A 17025-nucleotide genomic window follows, 5' to 3' on the forward strand; every position below is an offset into this window, starting at 1 on the left:
CATCATTACATCCATCACAAAACGTATAGCATAGTCACATATATAGAGACAGGAGACTGCATTTGCAAATGTAAGCTGAATCCCGTAGAAACTGCTGCCAGCCACTACAGCGAAGCCAAGAAAGGTAAAACATGAGCTGATGCTTCTCACTTAAAGTAATGAGGATGGAGTTATTACATCCATCTTGTCAGTGTGCTTCTCAGTCCGTCTTTAAACGTCTACAGGTTATATATCTTTCCACATCAACATGGTTCAGTTGTCTTCATTCTCATGACAGATCTCCTGCATGAGACTCCCCACTTTCCTCACATTAGGAGCTTTAATGGACATTTGAAGCAACACCACTACCTTTAATGGACAGGTACTAATGATGCTGTGTTACAGCAGGTTTAAAGTTACAACTGCTTCTAAGCACCGCATGAGGACGAGCACAGCGAACATCACAGGTCAAGGCTCTCCTCAGGAGCATTTCATTGTGTCAGCTTTGATGTTGACACTCATCAAAAACCAGATGGGTAAGGGGAGGAGAAGAAGAAGGAGAACAAATCCATCTTAGCCATATTAAAGAAGTAGCTGAGGGAGTTCCTCACTGTGTGGGATTGAACGTCTGTCCATATAGCTCTCTCAATTGCTCACCCACTTCATATCACACCCTCTTTTTTTCACTCACCATCTTTAACAAAGACACACACAGACACACACAGACACACACACACACACACACAAAATCTCCCTTTAATTCATCTCTGCTCTACTCAAGACTCACTCTTATCGATCTGAATGCTCACTGTGAAAGAGTGTGTATTTATAGTCTGTGTGTTTGCAAAGATATGTGATTGTAAAATTGTCTGATGTGTGTATGAGTGTATTTATGGCTTGGTGTGTGAAAGAGAGATAAAGCTATCAAAGAGAAAAGACTGACCAAGTGAGAAAATATTGGTATTGAAAAGAAACCCACAGATCTCAGCTTTAACAAAGAGATTCTCTCCAGCGCTGAACCAGAACTTTCTGTATGTACATCTTCAAGACATAAAATAGTAAACTTTCCACACACTGCATTATTTAATACCACAGTTTGCACCAAACAAAGCAAAAATTCACATGAAACCTCCAACAAGCACACCTCACACACATTAGACAAACCCACACGACGGAGCCTCGCACTTGCAGCTTTTGCAGTCATTCACATCTCCATGGAGACGGAAGTCAATTATATGGCCTTCATATGGATACAAAATCACACACACACACACACACACACACGCACACAGTCCCTCTTCCCCCACACCACTACTACAAATGCAGATATAACCGAGTGAGAGAACTGTTGTTGCTGCATGTGTTTATTGCACAGAACTCATCAGCATGCATAAATTATTTTTCATTCTCATCCCCATTTGTTTTGTCGCTTAGATGCAAGGTTCAGACTACTGTGTTTCTCTTCCAATACAAATTGCAAGTTCAAGCTCCTCTTATTTCCTGGGTAGAGAAGCCAACCATGCAGTAGGAGCTGCCAATGCAGTGACCAATACACGCTTACTGTGTCAGCTTCCTCCCTCACAAACGCTGACGACTGCTGGGAACTGAAGCTCAGATGTTCATTCAGAGTGGGACATTTATGACAGCTTAATACAGGAACACACTGTGGGTATTTGTCACGACGCCTACAGTACTCCGGTTAGTCATTTTTGCTCATTTTCCTGTTTTTTCAGTGATAAACCCCCCTCTGATTTTTCACCTGCCCTAGTTGCCCTCAGCGTGTTCCCAGCACGCTCGGTCACCTAATCCCCTCACACACCAGAATACCTGTTCCCCAGTCTCTCATTGGCTTCCCTGTATACATACTAGCCCTCTTTCCCCATTCAGCCAGCATATGTAATGCCAGGTTTAGACTCCATGACATCATCCAGATGTTAGCCTGACCTGATAGACACGTTAGACGCAATAATTAATCTTTTAACCTGTGTAGCCCATCAAAGTAGACATTGTCGTGGCATTGACCAATATGAGCACAGAGGTGCTCTTTCATGCACGACTGTGAAAATGGCGAAGCAAAAGAAGAATAATGTTAGTGCTGAGAGCGGGGACTGTGAAACCAGTTTTTAAGCACGATACAATATTATATTGATTATTTGGACTCCTGACAGGCGATCATGGTTGAGATTCAGCCTGCATGCGTGTTTTTTCAGCCTAACATTGTTGAAAATGAACAGGTGATATTGGCCTAGCGAGAGCAACAAGTTAGCAGACGTGTTTGTCTGTTGACTCATCTTTTCTCTGAAATCCACGATATTTCCAAACCGTTTATTGATTTATTCCTGAGAGGGGAGTAAATATTCTCATTGCATTGTTCTTGGTTGCATGCCATTACCTGCCTGGGAGGAGCACTGTTTGAATATTTAGGACAAGGTGACACAGACAAGCCAGAAAAATGTGTGTCATCCTAAAACTGATGACATGGATTGATGTTTTTCAATTTGCATCGATCCCATTCGATCATTAACCATTGAATTGATACATCAATCCGGATCCATGGATAATTACATCCCTCGGAAACTATTTCTATTTCTGTTTTAGGCTGCATCATGCACACCACTTCAGACGCGATTGTTTAATAACATTTTTGTGTCCTGGGTCTCTTGGTAATGTAACGGCAAGAATTTATGGCTCTATATCATCCGATCTCACATGGTCACCACCTTAACAGACAAAAATATTATGTAGTCTGAACCCGGCATACTGTACTACCCAGTCTTAGCGTTCCAGCCTACTTTCCTGATCCATGGCTGCCTGATCCTGACCACAATCCTTTCCAGGTGCTGCCTCCCCCTTGCCTGCATTGTTTACACTGTGACTGATTACCTGTTGCTGTACTCCACATCTAATGTTTTACAGAGCAAGTGATTGATTGCTTTCAGCTGCTCAGCCTATGAGTCCTGCCTTTGAGTCCACATCTTTATCTGCAGTGTATTACACACAGTGCTGCAGAATGAGGATTGATTTATATTATCAGAGCTTCAACTAACAATTATTTTCATTATTGAAAAATCTGCAGATCATTTCCTCCATTAATCAATTCATCATTTGCGCTATTAAATTGCCAAGTTTCTAAAACCCAAGGTGACGTCAGCAAACACTCCGAAACCTATTGATATTCATTCATATACATTAGGATTATTGCTTGGAAAATTACTTAAACGATGAGACACAGAGAGGCTTTCCATGGCTGTGTGTGTTAGTGTGGCTTTAAATGGCTTGGTAAGGTGTTAACGTGTGTGTGTGTGTGTGTGTGTGTGTGTGTGTGTGTGTGTGTGTGTGTGTGTGTGTGTGTGTGTGTGTGTGTGTGTGTGTGTGTGTGTGTGTGTGCACATACGATATGGGTATGTAAAAGTCAGCCCACCATGACATCAGCCTCAGGGCACAGTTAGGTGATTTTGATTACAACATGGATCAAAGGCACCGAGCTGAGCAGACACTGCACAGTAACACCTATTCCTCACAGCGTTTAGCGTGCCACTGCTGTCTATGGAGGGAGGAGGGGGGAGAAAAATTGAGAGAAAGAAAGAAAGAGCGACAGAGATGAAGAAGAAGAAAGACTGAAGGGGGTAAATCTGACAGAGGGAGAAAAAGGTGTGAATTGAAAATCTGTAAATCTGTGAATCTGTAAGGGAAAGGAAGTGTGTTTGTGTTGTCATAGTTAATACAGACACTGAGGGATGAGCAGCACTGACACATGCTCAGTCAGAACCAATCAATTATACTTCCTAACCTTCTCTCTATCCTCGTTTTACCTCTGTCAACATTCCTGTCTCTACAACATCTAATTCAATGTAATTCCACCACCAGCTCATGAGGAAACTGTCCACTCAGCTTAATAACAATGTGGAGAAGAGCAACGGATCAGTACTTAGCAGAAACCTTGTCTTCATCAAGCTCAGCGTGAATATTTTGGTTGCTGCAGTATGCCAGAGATCAAAGCAGTCATGTCTTGTTAAATTACAACAAAGTGAAGTCGTCGGAGGTTGTCATGATCTTTGATTTCTCTCAGTCCACACCTCCAGTATTTCAACAAGAGGATCAGAACAAAGAGTTATGTTTTCCAAGGATTTGTGACTTTCAAAGAGAGACAGAAAGAGAGGAGAGTTTGAGGAGAGAATAGCAAGCTGCATATATACAGGCCCACAACAAACTGCTTCTCACTGTGTTTTTTAATGAGAAACAAAGTGTTGTTGCTTCCATTAACTCACATACAAAAGATAAAAACAAGAGAAAACTAATTAATGAAGCAGAAGCTCGTATAAATATCCTCTGTACATCAGCTGCAGAGACATTCACACTCATTCTTCTTGTTTGGTAGAAAGAGAAGAATGTGTATTAACTGTGGTTTATTTTATTAAACTGAAACAAATACATGTCATTAAATAACAAATAGTGGCCAGGTGATAATGTAACAATATATCAACAGTAAAAGCAGCAAATATTTAACTATCTTTGATCCAAATGCAAACTTTGTTTACATCAGCAATGCTTCCGAAATTTAAAATATGCATGACCCGTAACTTCAACCTTCAATTCTGCATGTGAACATGCCGACTTGTACAATGTCATCGTTTTAGTTTTTGGGTAGCTATGTTTTATTTTGTAGTTATATCCTCTTGTGTCTTGTTGTCGTTTTCTACTTCCCAGTGTTCCCAGTGTTATGCTTCCCTCCTGTGTTCCTGTGCTCCTCCCAGTCTGATTTCTCCCTCATGGTATTCTGGTTTGTCCTTAGTTTTTGTACTACTTTTGTATTTTCTTTTGCCAATTTTTAAAGCTCACGTTTTGTTTTACCACCTGCCTGCCTGTGTGTCCTGCGGGTCCTTTCTGTGTAATTGTGACACACTCACTTTCAAAGTAAATAATCATAAATAATAAATAAAACTCCTTAAAAATATTCTTAGAATACTTCTTTATGACAAAACAGGTTCGAGATGACTAAAAGGCTGCTGCTGCTGATGTCATCTGTGCAAATGCTTCTAAGTAACATTTCACAGACAGAAGTTCAGGTTCATCTACGTTGGGATTGTTCCATCAGTGGTTAGTAAAGCTCCATGCATATATAATACATTAGATTTGATCCATATGCAGGTTGAGCATCCATTATCTAATTAAGCACTGCTCAAAACAGGAATTAAGGAAGAAAGAAGTTGCCAGGAGTTGCAGGATACCTCTAATGTACAACCCCCTGCCCTCAGGCCTGCAGGAAGATTCACTGTGGATCCTTGTAAATCCGGTAAAAGAGCTGTCAGGAGACCTTGTGTGAAAGAGACAAGCTGGGCCCTGCAGATATCAGTTGTCATACAGACAGCGGCAGTCTGTCTGATTGGCCTGAAGTGTCAACACAGGCATGGCTGTTAGGATGATTTTTAGCTGGAAACAGGCAGGGTGTTGGGCTGTTTATTCAGTGGTTGTCCCGCTTTTTGAACAACAATGAGAGGGGATGGGGAATAAAATTTACTTTTTAGATTCCATCGCAGGCATGGGAGTAATGAAACAGATGATGGCACTCTAGCTCAGTTTGCAAAAAAATATCTGCTCTGAGAGTCATGAAATTATGCCTTGGCACTTATACTGGGATAATGCACTCCCATCATTGTCTACTGGCATCCAGTCAAGAGCAGGGCAGATCCAGCATGGAGATCGGGACACATTACTGGCCACTGATTAACCATACACGCTCATTAAGAGGGAAACATACATTATATTTCATCGTAATATATGTGCTGAGCTTTAACATTCAATTCATTTTCATCCCACTGCAGCCCACTTTGCACTTAGACTGTAGTGAATAGTTAAAGTATATCACAGCTTGAAATCAAACATCAATCTGGGCTGTCTCTGCAGTAGCAAGAAATATTATTGAAACTGTTGCTACGTGACCAGAGAAAACAGAGAAAAATTGCTACAGTATCCCAGTTTGCTCAAAAGGTAGAAAACCTACAACAACTATAATGCACTTATTTAATTGGACGGCTCTTCTAGACTTCTAGACTGGCTCAAATTCTGACAGTAAAACGAGTCATTTGCAGGGGTTGTGAGACTATGTGAGGCATGCGAAAATGTAATTACACATTTTGGTCATTATGAAAACTGGCTTCAAGGTCTAGTGCTCTTCCTGGGGGCTTGATCTCGATGATGAGGCCAGCAGTCTTCTTTGCAGAGGAAGTTCGGGTCATGCCAGCAGCATTAAATGCACCCCCTCTTCTTCGTTGGTTTAACCGGCAGACTAAAAAGCACATCGCCATCCACTGTATCGGAGTATATAACAGCTATTCCCTGACGGGTGCGCTGTCTTGAGTAAGTGAGAATGGGAAGCACAGCTCCAAAAATAGGAAATCAATAAGTGGCGGCCAATGTAGCTATTGTGTAAATTAATGTGTGGGAAACACTGCATGATCAGTATTACTTGATATTTTTTTTGTCGTGATCCTCTTTTTTGTCGAGGTTGTATAAACATTTGAGATGTTTGCTGCCCTGCCAAAGGTTCATGTTATGTTAGTTTTTTTTACATTAATAAAGTAACAAGGCAGATGTTTGTACAGTTAAATGTTTACATTATGTAATTTTGCACTTTTTACTCAGATTTCTACCTCTAAAACATTTGAGAGTTGTAAAAATTTTACTTAGCCAGGTAAATATTTTTTACAGAGTTAAATGTTTACCTTACGTTTTTTTTGTTTTGTTAATAAACTGTTCTTAAGTTCAAATAATAAACCCTCTGGTTTCTTCAGACTTCAGTCATTATAGTCTTCAAACTGGCAGCATGATCAAATTATATATCGTGATAAATATCAATCAAATAGTTGTATTTTTTGCCATATCGCCGAGCCCTACGAGAAATAGACAATTAACAGTATTATGGATCAGCACGTCCCAGTTTTACAGTTCGGTCGGAGTGTTTTCAGCCTCCGTTTTCACAGTGCAGGAACAATATGGCGGCAACTTCCGGTTCACGATCTTTCTCTATTGCAGCTAAACAGTACACTAAATGATGTTTCTTGAAACATTGTAGGCAAAAAATAGGCATTGTAATCAAAAAAAATCTTGGTTTATAGTTTATCAGCACTGCCTATTTCAGAGTTTAGTGAGACGCTCCTGCTCTCGATCTAACTACTCTTTGTCGCTCCACACTTTGTTTGCCACATCCACAGACACAATCTGTAGTTGATACAACAGATCTAGAATCTGCCAGATGACACAAGTTTACCATTGTTCATTTGCATAAACTACGAACAATGTAGTGATACAAAGCTGGTTGAATTTAAGGGAACATCATGCAACTGTTCAGCTCCAACAAAGCAACAAAACCACTAACAAAATGTTGTTTTGTACTTTAACAACAAGGAACAGTAGACACCAAAAATGGATTCTTTTAACAATGAACTTGTTTGTGCTAATTGCTAGGAAGCCTGTGTGTTTACAGTGACACTGTTTCTGGGATGAAGGATTAATTACCAACTTAAAAAGGCTTCTGGGAGGAACTAACGTTCTTTGGGAGGACAGATTTTTTGGAGAAAAGTGTGCACTTTCAACTGATCAACATGGTGCTAAGCATCTAATAACATGGTTAGGGTGAGCAAAAAAGTTAACTCACTGATTAACTTTCTTTATTCACGTCTGTTTCTCTTTCTTTTGTTGTTTGTCTTCTCTCCTGTTGAGCAGCTACAGCCCTCTTTATCTGACACTGACAATGATGCTTGCTTTTTGTTTTTTGGCTCTGAGCCCCATTTAAATCACTCTCCTGCCACGCTATGGAACAAACCTGACAAGCCTTCCCAGCACTTCTATTAATTAAAAAGCCAAAGTAAAAGGGGGGAAGACAGCACTTGAAGCTTTTGAACGCGGATGACACCATTATCCTTAACTCTAACATCAGTGCTATTAGGATCAGATCAGAGGAGCAGTAACTATAAAATGACAACGAGTGATATTACTGTAACTTTATTCTTGCATTAATAACTCGAGAACAAGCAGTCTGTAACTTCAGAGTCAGCAGACCAAGTGACATATTTTATTCAGCCATGCACTGGGAGGTATTAGTCTTATCAATTGCTGTCACACACGAGATAAAAGGTTTGAATTCGGAGCGAGTTTCGGCTGCAGACCTGTCACAAGAATTAATAATACTATCAGTGTCTTTCAGGACGCCCAAGGGCACGGCAACAGTTCACAGACAAACTGACAGACAACCAGTCACAGTCACTGTTTGTTATTCTGCCCACAGTTCAATATAATAGCCCCCTGCAGGGATTTACCACTGTAATCATTTATACATTTGACACACTCGGTCTTTGCTGTATTTCTCTCCCCTGTCCTTCCTTTTGTTCCTTTTATCTTCCCTGCATCACTCTGAGTGAGCTAAATACCTGCTCGTGTTTCTCTAACAGCATTGAACAGAGTTTTAAATCCACCACAGTACTTGAATGTTTATAGTATTTATGAGAGACCTTGTGGGTTTTTACAGAAGTCATTTTCATTTTGGGTTACTGCTAGAATAGTTTTACATGCTTTAATGCTCAAAAAACACATCAGTTTTCCCCTACCGTCTACTGCTGCAGCGCTCTTTTCCCTTTGTTTTAGCTCCTGTCTCTTTAAGGCGCCCTCTCCCAAATACCCAGTCTGCTCTGATTGGTCAGCTCACACACTCCTGAGCACAGCTGACAACAACAAAACAGCTGTGCTCAATTCATTCTTACGTGCCAAACTAGCCACTAGGCATACACTATACAAATGTGTGACATGGTGATGTAGTGCGATGTGTGAAAAATGCATACTAGGTCGCTTATAATGGTATTTCTTAAAATGGAGTTGCAGAGCTCAATAAATCAGTGTGTTTCCAATGAAAGCAATGAAAACAATGACTGCCTACTCTTTGCTCAAAATCACAACTAAAATCAGCAGGTCCTGTTCTTGCTTTCATGACATAGACAGCACTCGGGGCTCAAACCTGTCTCTTTCCATCACCCTCACCGTTTCAATCCCATTATTCTGTCACTCTTTAGTTCAGTTGCCTTTTTAGTTCATACCGCCAGTGGCTTAAAGTCTTTCTTAAATATGTTTGTTTTGTGTGTGTGTGTGTGTGTGTGTGTGTGTGTGCGTGTGTGCCTTCTAAAGCGTTCCAAATTGAATGATGGCACTACAGAGCCAAGGACATGATTACCATAGCAACAAGCAGAGATAATGCGTTGGTTAGGGCCGTTGAGTATTTGTTGTGTGGTGGTTTGGAGCTCGACCAGCAGGCACAAAGAATTCCTTCCTTTATTCATTATCATCTGTCTCATTCTATTTTTTTCTCGTACATTATTTGTTGTCGCGTTGCGAAACAGCTACGTGGAATTGAACAGCTGCCATCTTTCTATAACACCAACTCACATGCACACACAGGAACTTATGGTGTCACTGTTTTTCACACATTGCTGCAAAATGCACAACAATAAATGTCTTAATTATGACCAAAACATTGAGGTCTTTCACATGCAGTGCACCTCCGTACCTCCTCCATAAAACACCTTTACAGTAGCTGCTTATCTGGCCTTTCACACCGCTATACTGTGCAAGCTCCCAGCAGCCTGTGTACAGTAGCTGAGCTGACACCAACCCTCCTCTGCCAAATTAACAGTTTATGAGTTGGCTCCTGCAAAAGCTTGCCCAGTACTCACAAAGCCTTCATGTTTTTTTTATTGCAACACATGTTGACATGTCATCAGGAGTTAGCTTTTTTCCTTGCCCTTTCTTCAGTGGCCTTTCTTTAAAAATTGTACAGCTCTATTTTCTTATTATCAGCTTTCACTGAAAAATATCAAATTTTAATCTCTTTTTAAAACAGATGCAGTTAGTTTTTAATAGCAGGAAATAAGAAGCTCTTTGTGAGTATGTTTTTATCCTGTGATGAATGTGTGTTTGGCCCCTGCTGTCTTTTCACTGGTTGTTGTGTTTCAGTCGCTAATCACTGGCCTTGAATCCTGTGACCCACTAAACACCTCCCAACTCCCACATCTGCTGCCTCTCTTTTCTCTATTATCTCAACTGAAAAAGCAGGGTTAGCTGTCATTGAAGGTAAAACAGTGTGAGTGATGAATGAACCCATGCCTCACTCAGAGGAGCAAGTAAATCAAATATAGTGAGAACGAAGATTAAGATGAAGGGGAAATATGAGCCAATGATGTTCAAATAAAGCTGTTATGGATTAATGGAGACCCTCTGCTGTTTTTTCACATGCATGTTTGCAGACATATATGTTTGTCAGAGCATCTTCTGTCAACACAGATTCAACCAGAGATGAGACAGTGGTTGCATGGAAAATACTTTGGCTATTTTTTACCCCCTTCAAGGCTCCGCCTAGACGCCCTGAGACAGACATTTCTATCACCACCCAATCAGATGGTAGCACACCATATTAAACACTACACAGACTGCCATCCTGTTCACTGTGTACTCGCTCATCTGCGAGCAAGGGGCCAGCTGCTGTTAAAAAGTCTGTGCACACAAACATAAAATTTCTTCTTCAGGTAAATGTTTACTGGTTTATACAGTGTTACCTACGGAGGCTCACATGGTCATGGGTCAACATATTATTTCTTTCTTTTTACCTTAATAAACGTTAAAATAAAATGTGATTTGTTTTCATGACTTATTTATGTCATCATCACAGAAAAACAAATGTGTTCCTGATATATGGGAGAATATTCTTGAGACCTCAAAAAACAGTTGTTTTTGTCGCTCTTCCACTAAATAACATGTTGTTTTACCGAGATAACAAGATGAATTAATCCGTTATCAGAAAAAATAAAACCTCTTGGGAGGCCTTAAAACAGAACAAGTTGCGGAAGTGAGATAACTTTGTGCGATTAACTCCATATGTCCAGATAAGGGTGGTAAACTATTTTGACAAACACCATTTCCCATAAGCCCTAGATCATCATGAACTAAACATTATAGCCAGACAAAGGTGCACAGGTGACATAGAAAATATTCCACTAACTAAACCATTCGACTACACTACAGATGATCACCAAAAAAACATAGTATGCATCAGCAAAGGCAGGGAAGAAGGAAATCTCAAGCTAATAAATATGGATGCAAACAAGGTAGTTTAAAAATATCCAGAAGAAATCTGCTTAGCAAATGTTTTATTTGGAGTAAAATACATTCAGCATGTTTGTACATCATAAAGAAGCACACGGTGGGTTTTGGTGAGTTAACAGTGAATGTAAACATAAGTCTTGTTTGTTTACAAGAGAAGTCCACAAGGCACCTTTAATTTCATAACAGTAAGTGCAGCAGTGAATGCCACCGCAGGTAAACCAACCGTCTCTCTAGTGTTTTATTGAGCATGTTACCACCTGATTGGACCTGATGTGTCTCAGAGCAAAAAGTCAGAGTCTGGGTAAGGTTAATTGATAGTGAAGCCTGTTAGAGACCAGGGCACGTATGCAGCTAAGTACAGCATTTTAATGCCTCACACATTTCAGTGTGGGGGTATACTGACACACACACGCACACACCTCTGATTTATTAATAGATCTGATATTAAGTCAAGCACAATCTCCTGCCTCCGAATGTTTTCCCTCTTTCAATTATGCTTCCCTCCTGCTTCATTTTTATCTGCCCTTCTCTAACACTCTCTCTCTCTCTCTCTTTCTCTCCCTCTTTCTCTCTCTGTAAAGGAAACATGCATAGAAATATAAATCCAACAAGGGGACGACACAAACATCACTGCAGCTCTCGCTAATCTCAAATGCTGCCAAGCTCGGAACTCTGACTGATTCAGGGCTCGTTATCACAACACACAGTGACGCAGGGAAGGCGACACAGGGAGCGAGTTGCACCCTGGTGGCTCACTCTATACAAGTGCATCCTGTATACAGTAAGCAGACCACAACATGGGATTTGAATCCTTTCATGAGAGCCATCTACCACCTCTCTCTCTTCTGTATGTCTCCTTCCACCTGTCTCACTGATTGACTGATGCTAATGTTGTTTACCGAGTCTCAAAGTAAAGGAAATCATTATAAATTGGATGAGCTCTCACCATCAGTGCATCAGAGCGATGGTGGGAGACAGTAACAGACTCAAAAATAGCTCGGCGAACCTTTTGTTTTTGCTGTTCTGTCACAATCAAAGTGTGGGCACATACTGTAAATCCACCATAATCCTTAATCTTATCACTGTATTCAGATGTACAGCGATGCATCCACCACCCCCACCCCTCCACACGTACAGTATGCACCAACCAAGCCTGCTCCTACTGTACTCTACAGCTCTGCTGTGGTCGCAACTTATTAAAATTTAAATGATCTCATCTCAGTCAAGCTCACATAGGGCAGTGTAAAAAGATATCTTATCAGTCAATAAGTCAGTAAGAAAAGTATTAAAAATCTGTTGATGCAGTTAAAAAATTTGCAGGATGTCAGAGTTGAAGTTGAGAGCACCTGAAGGACCATCATCACAGACTCTCTGCCTCATGGTTGTTCCTCTTAATGCACACAAACACAAGCTGTTAGAGAGGTGCTTCATATTCTTTCATTTGACCATGTATCATCTTTAAAGTCATTCATATTTGTGACAGCCAGGTTTGACACATCTCTTCTCTAACATGAGAAACACACGTTTGTGTTTATAGGAATAAATTGTTAAACAGCGTGACCTCACATGTGACCCGTCTGTGTGTGTTATGTGACCGTAAACTGCTGTACGAGCACAAACAGGTACACAGTGAGAAGCAAACACATCCTCCTCACTTGTCACGCTTTCACCTACACCGCAGTGCCAGAGCAGATGGTGTGTACAACCCTGGGTTCACTTCCTGAAACAAAAAGAAACCGAGAGAGAGAGGGAAAGAGAGAGGGATGGAGAGAGATGGAGGAGGGGGTAGCGACTGTCTATCTCATCCTATACTGTCATTCCTGATGAATTACTGTCAGCGCAAGACAATACAGTGCTGAGTGATTAGAACACACACACGCATACACACAGGTATCTCTTGTCTGTTTTCGTTTCCAACCTCCTCTTCTTCTCGCTTCCTATTTTCCCCCATTGTTCCATCTGTATAAGGCTGTGTGTAGAAACTCTAGCCCCGTCGTCATCTATTGTCAGAAGTCATTTTCACCATCCTCTGCCTACTGAACTTTTAATGACAAACTGTCGGGAGGACCGCACTGGCATATGGTTTGGCATCCTATAGAGGAACTGTGTATAGGGGAGTGTGTGTGTGTGTGTGTGTGTGTGTGTGTGTGTGTGTGTGTGTGTGTGTGTGTGTGTGTGTGTGTCTGTGTGTGTCTGTGTGTTTGAGTGACGTTTCAATTCAACAGCCGTAATACTGCTCCCTCTCTTTGATGCATTGTCCAAGAAGGGGATTCAATCAGTCAATCAATTCAATGTATTTTTCCAGAATGAACAAAATGGAGAAAAAAACAATTATTACAATTTCAAACTATCATAACCTACAGTGTATGACATGCAAGAAACAACATCAATGTGAATCACCCAGTCTCAAAAGAATGTGCAGCTTGTGGTCGGATTGACTCATACATTAAATATTCTTATATATTTACTGTACATACATCATGTACTGCGCTGTACTGAATACTTTCTGAATAAACGCTTCTTATTGCTGCCTGACATGTGGGTACATTTGTGCTGACAAACATATGACTAACACTACAAAATCCTGCCACACATAACAGCGCTCTCATAGCATCATTGTATGTGTCTGCTCTGTTTATTCCTACATGATACAGTAGATCAATATGCACTGGCATTGATAGTACAGTACAGTAAACCCTGAACAGTAAGACCCTTGCATCCGTTAAACACGTGTGATGTACATATATGGCTTCTTCTATGACATCTTAAACTTCCCCAGATATAAACACAACGGGGCAGCATCGACATCAGAGGAAACCTTTGTGGTATAAATACTCACAATGTTAAGGGCTGTCTACACCAAGAGCGATCACTAAACCACAATTATTATGAAAACCATGTAAGCATCCAAACTGATAACGTTTTATAAAATGTGCCACAAAGCAGTCCAGCTGCATATGCCGACAGCTTAAGAAAATGGCTATTGCTGACCTGTTACTGCTGTACCTTGCACAGAGAAAGCAAACAAAAAAAACCAGAAAGATATGGATATGGAAATTCTTCAAAGAGGAGGAGAGTTAGGAAAATCCAACACTCTGTTATGAGAGTTGTCATCTTTTGAAGACTCATTTTATTCATACTTTTGTATGAGTCAAGTATCCTGGCAACAAAAGACAAAATGAACTTCAGAGACCCTTTCAACGCCAAAGACCGTTTGCCAGTATGTCTCAGGCTTTATAGGTTTTATAAATAAACAAGACTGAGTGATGAGAGTAGACCATCTATTAAAGGTTCAATTTGTAACGTTGATTTTTGATCGTGGGTCGGGTCCATCGACGTCCCAAAGCGTCAGTATTTGTCAAGTTGGAAATGAGATTCAAAAATGCATTTTTTAACAAAATGGACCTTTGATGGTATCAATTCTCTTACATAAAAAGAGGTCAACTACAGTTAGAAACCAGTAATAGAAGACATCCTGCAACATGAAAAATGTCCCCAAAATCAAGCTATGTGATCGTCCTGCAAATTGGGATGGATTTTAATTAGCTGTCAGCATATCATTCCAGAAACAGCTCTGAAAGTGATCCCAACAATAACAATCGCCGCTGTCGTCATTATAGTTGTGGTGTGGACTACACCATCCACTTTTGTTAGAATGATTTTTAAACTGATATGTTTATAGTTATTGTTATAGTTACCTTTCTTGGTGTGGACGGTCACTTAGTCTTTATCACTTACACTGTATATTGCTTGCTTTTCCAGGATTTATCATTAAAAATAAAAAAATACAAAAACGTTCACACAATAGTATGTAACTGAGACGTGTTTAAAGTGGCTGTGATTCACTGCTATTATATTGTCAGGTCCACTGACATTATGTCTGTTTTTTAAGGCAGACCAGTCCATATATCGAACCATCAAACCCCAGTAGACTCCCTTTTTAGATGCCTCTAGTTGTGCAGAATGAAATCCGTTGACCAATTTGCTTTCAGCTCAATGTCACCAGCCAGGTGTAGCGCTGTAAATTTCACTTTTAGTCCAGGCGTGTTTACTGGCTACCCCCACCTCTCTTGGCTGTTGTTTCGAACACAATGTGTTGTGGCACTGAGCCATGGCCTGTACGCTGCTCACCTGTCTGCCAGCTCTCATTACTGGTCAAGTCGTATCGCAGCGCACTTATATTACATATTGTCTAGACGAGTTCAGAGTCTGGACAATATGTAATAGTCTCAAAAATGAGACAACAGTTTTCTGTTTGCCTTGAATAGTGTTGTAAAAACATGTTACATGCTGCAAACATGTTACATGTTACAGTTCTTTCACTGTGTCCCTTGCTGCCCTCTTAAACAATAGCACAATAACACAAAGTTATGTTTCTGAGATCTCAACTGATACCTCCTGTCAGTGTTGTTTAAGATAGACTAACTGACAATAAGTATTAAATCAGTATTATTTCAGGCCCAGGGCTTTTATCCAGTTAAAAAATCAAAAGTAGGTGAACAGCATTCCTTCAAAAAAGGGGAAAAATGAACTGTGGCAGTTTTCACTTTTCACTGCAGATGAAAAATGTATTTCCCTGCGAGACAGGCAAAGCAATTTTCCATCATTAACCTATTTTGTGATATGCAGAGCTGACTGCAGAACTTTTATCTGACAACAGCTCCTACACGTCAGTCTTAAAATCACCCCAAAATCTACAAATAGCAGAAAAACTAGTACCTGATGTCTCTTATTTCCCTGCCTTGACACTGACGGGTTTTACAGAGTGACTTGATTCAGCAGAACATGAACAACATCGAATTTGGGAGCGTGTGTGCAATCTGTCACTATCTCTTCTCTGTGCACACGCAAAACATGTCTTCATACACACTCTGACACACACACGCACACCAGTCTGATTTCACAGTGATCTGCAGAGCTTGGAAAAAGTAATGGCACCATATTTTATGTAAGATTCGCAGCCCGAGGCTATGAGAGTCAAACACACAAGTCAGCTGAGGAGCAGCACTGCTGAGGTCAAATCCGACTCAGACACTCTGCCCACACTGCAGAGCTGTCTCACCAAACCACAGAGGAGAGAAAGAGGAGAGAGAGTTAGAAAAAAGTGTTGAGGTGTGTGGGAGAGAAGCAGAAGAAGAGTATTTTTCCATTCATGGCATTTGAGACCATTAGGTTTTGAGCATTTGAGTATTTCTGAGCAGAAAACGAGGGAGAGAGCTTTGAGATTTGTGCGAGGCAGTTAATCAGAGAAACGATGTATAAATGAAGTGTGAGGAGAAAGAGGGAAGGAGAGAGGAAACAGTGATAGAACCGAAAAAAGAACCTATAGGAACTGTCAGTAAACCAACCATCTACTCATACATGCTGACAGGTTTACTTGTGACATCCAGCGTGAATAGACAGCTTCTGTACGACTAGTCTAGAGACTCGAGGATCAAGATCTGAAATGTGCAGCGCAAGCTCACTGAAAACATACTGCAGGCTTGGCAGAAGGTGCTTCAGATGGTGTTGGCAAGAATGGATTCATGAAATGGAACAATATGACGGCAACAAAAGCCGTGTGAGAGGGGATTTTAAGGCAGAGAGGGGGAGTCTTCTGGCAGCAGGTTATCAATAAGATTTAACTCTTATTTACACAAAAATATTCCATATCGCACCATCATCAAATGTGAAATGTGCTACTAATTAATAAATTAGACAAAACTCTTTAAATGACCTTTTTTTCATATAATTATGATACAATTCCAGTCTGTCTAGGAAGTGTGTCCTTGCTTGGATGACTTTCTTACACAATTTGTTCTTGCTATCTTCAAACTTTTGACCTTGAAATGTGTAAAAGACTTGTACAACAAATGGATTAAGGCTAAAATCACAAATATGTTGGCAAATCTAATACAAATT

General features: G+C 40.5%; 1 protein-coding gene across 3 annotated transcripts in view; it reads right to left on the reverse strand.

Moving 5' to 3' along the window:
* Positions 1–17025, reverse strand: part of kcnab1a (potassium voltage-gated channel subfamily A regulatory beta subunit 1a) — a 115667-nt gene that overhangs the window by 58223 nt on the left and 40419 nt on the right. The gene's annotated exons all lie outside the window — the stretch shown is intronic.

Source organism: Pagrus pagrus, assembly GCF_965226575.1.
Source record: "Pagrus pagrus genome assembly, chromosome: 4".
NCBI classification, from domain to species: Eukaryota; Metazoa; Chordata; class Actinopteri; order Spariformes; family Sparidae; genus Pagrus; species Pagrus pagrus.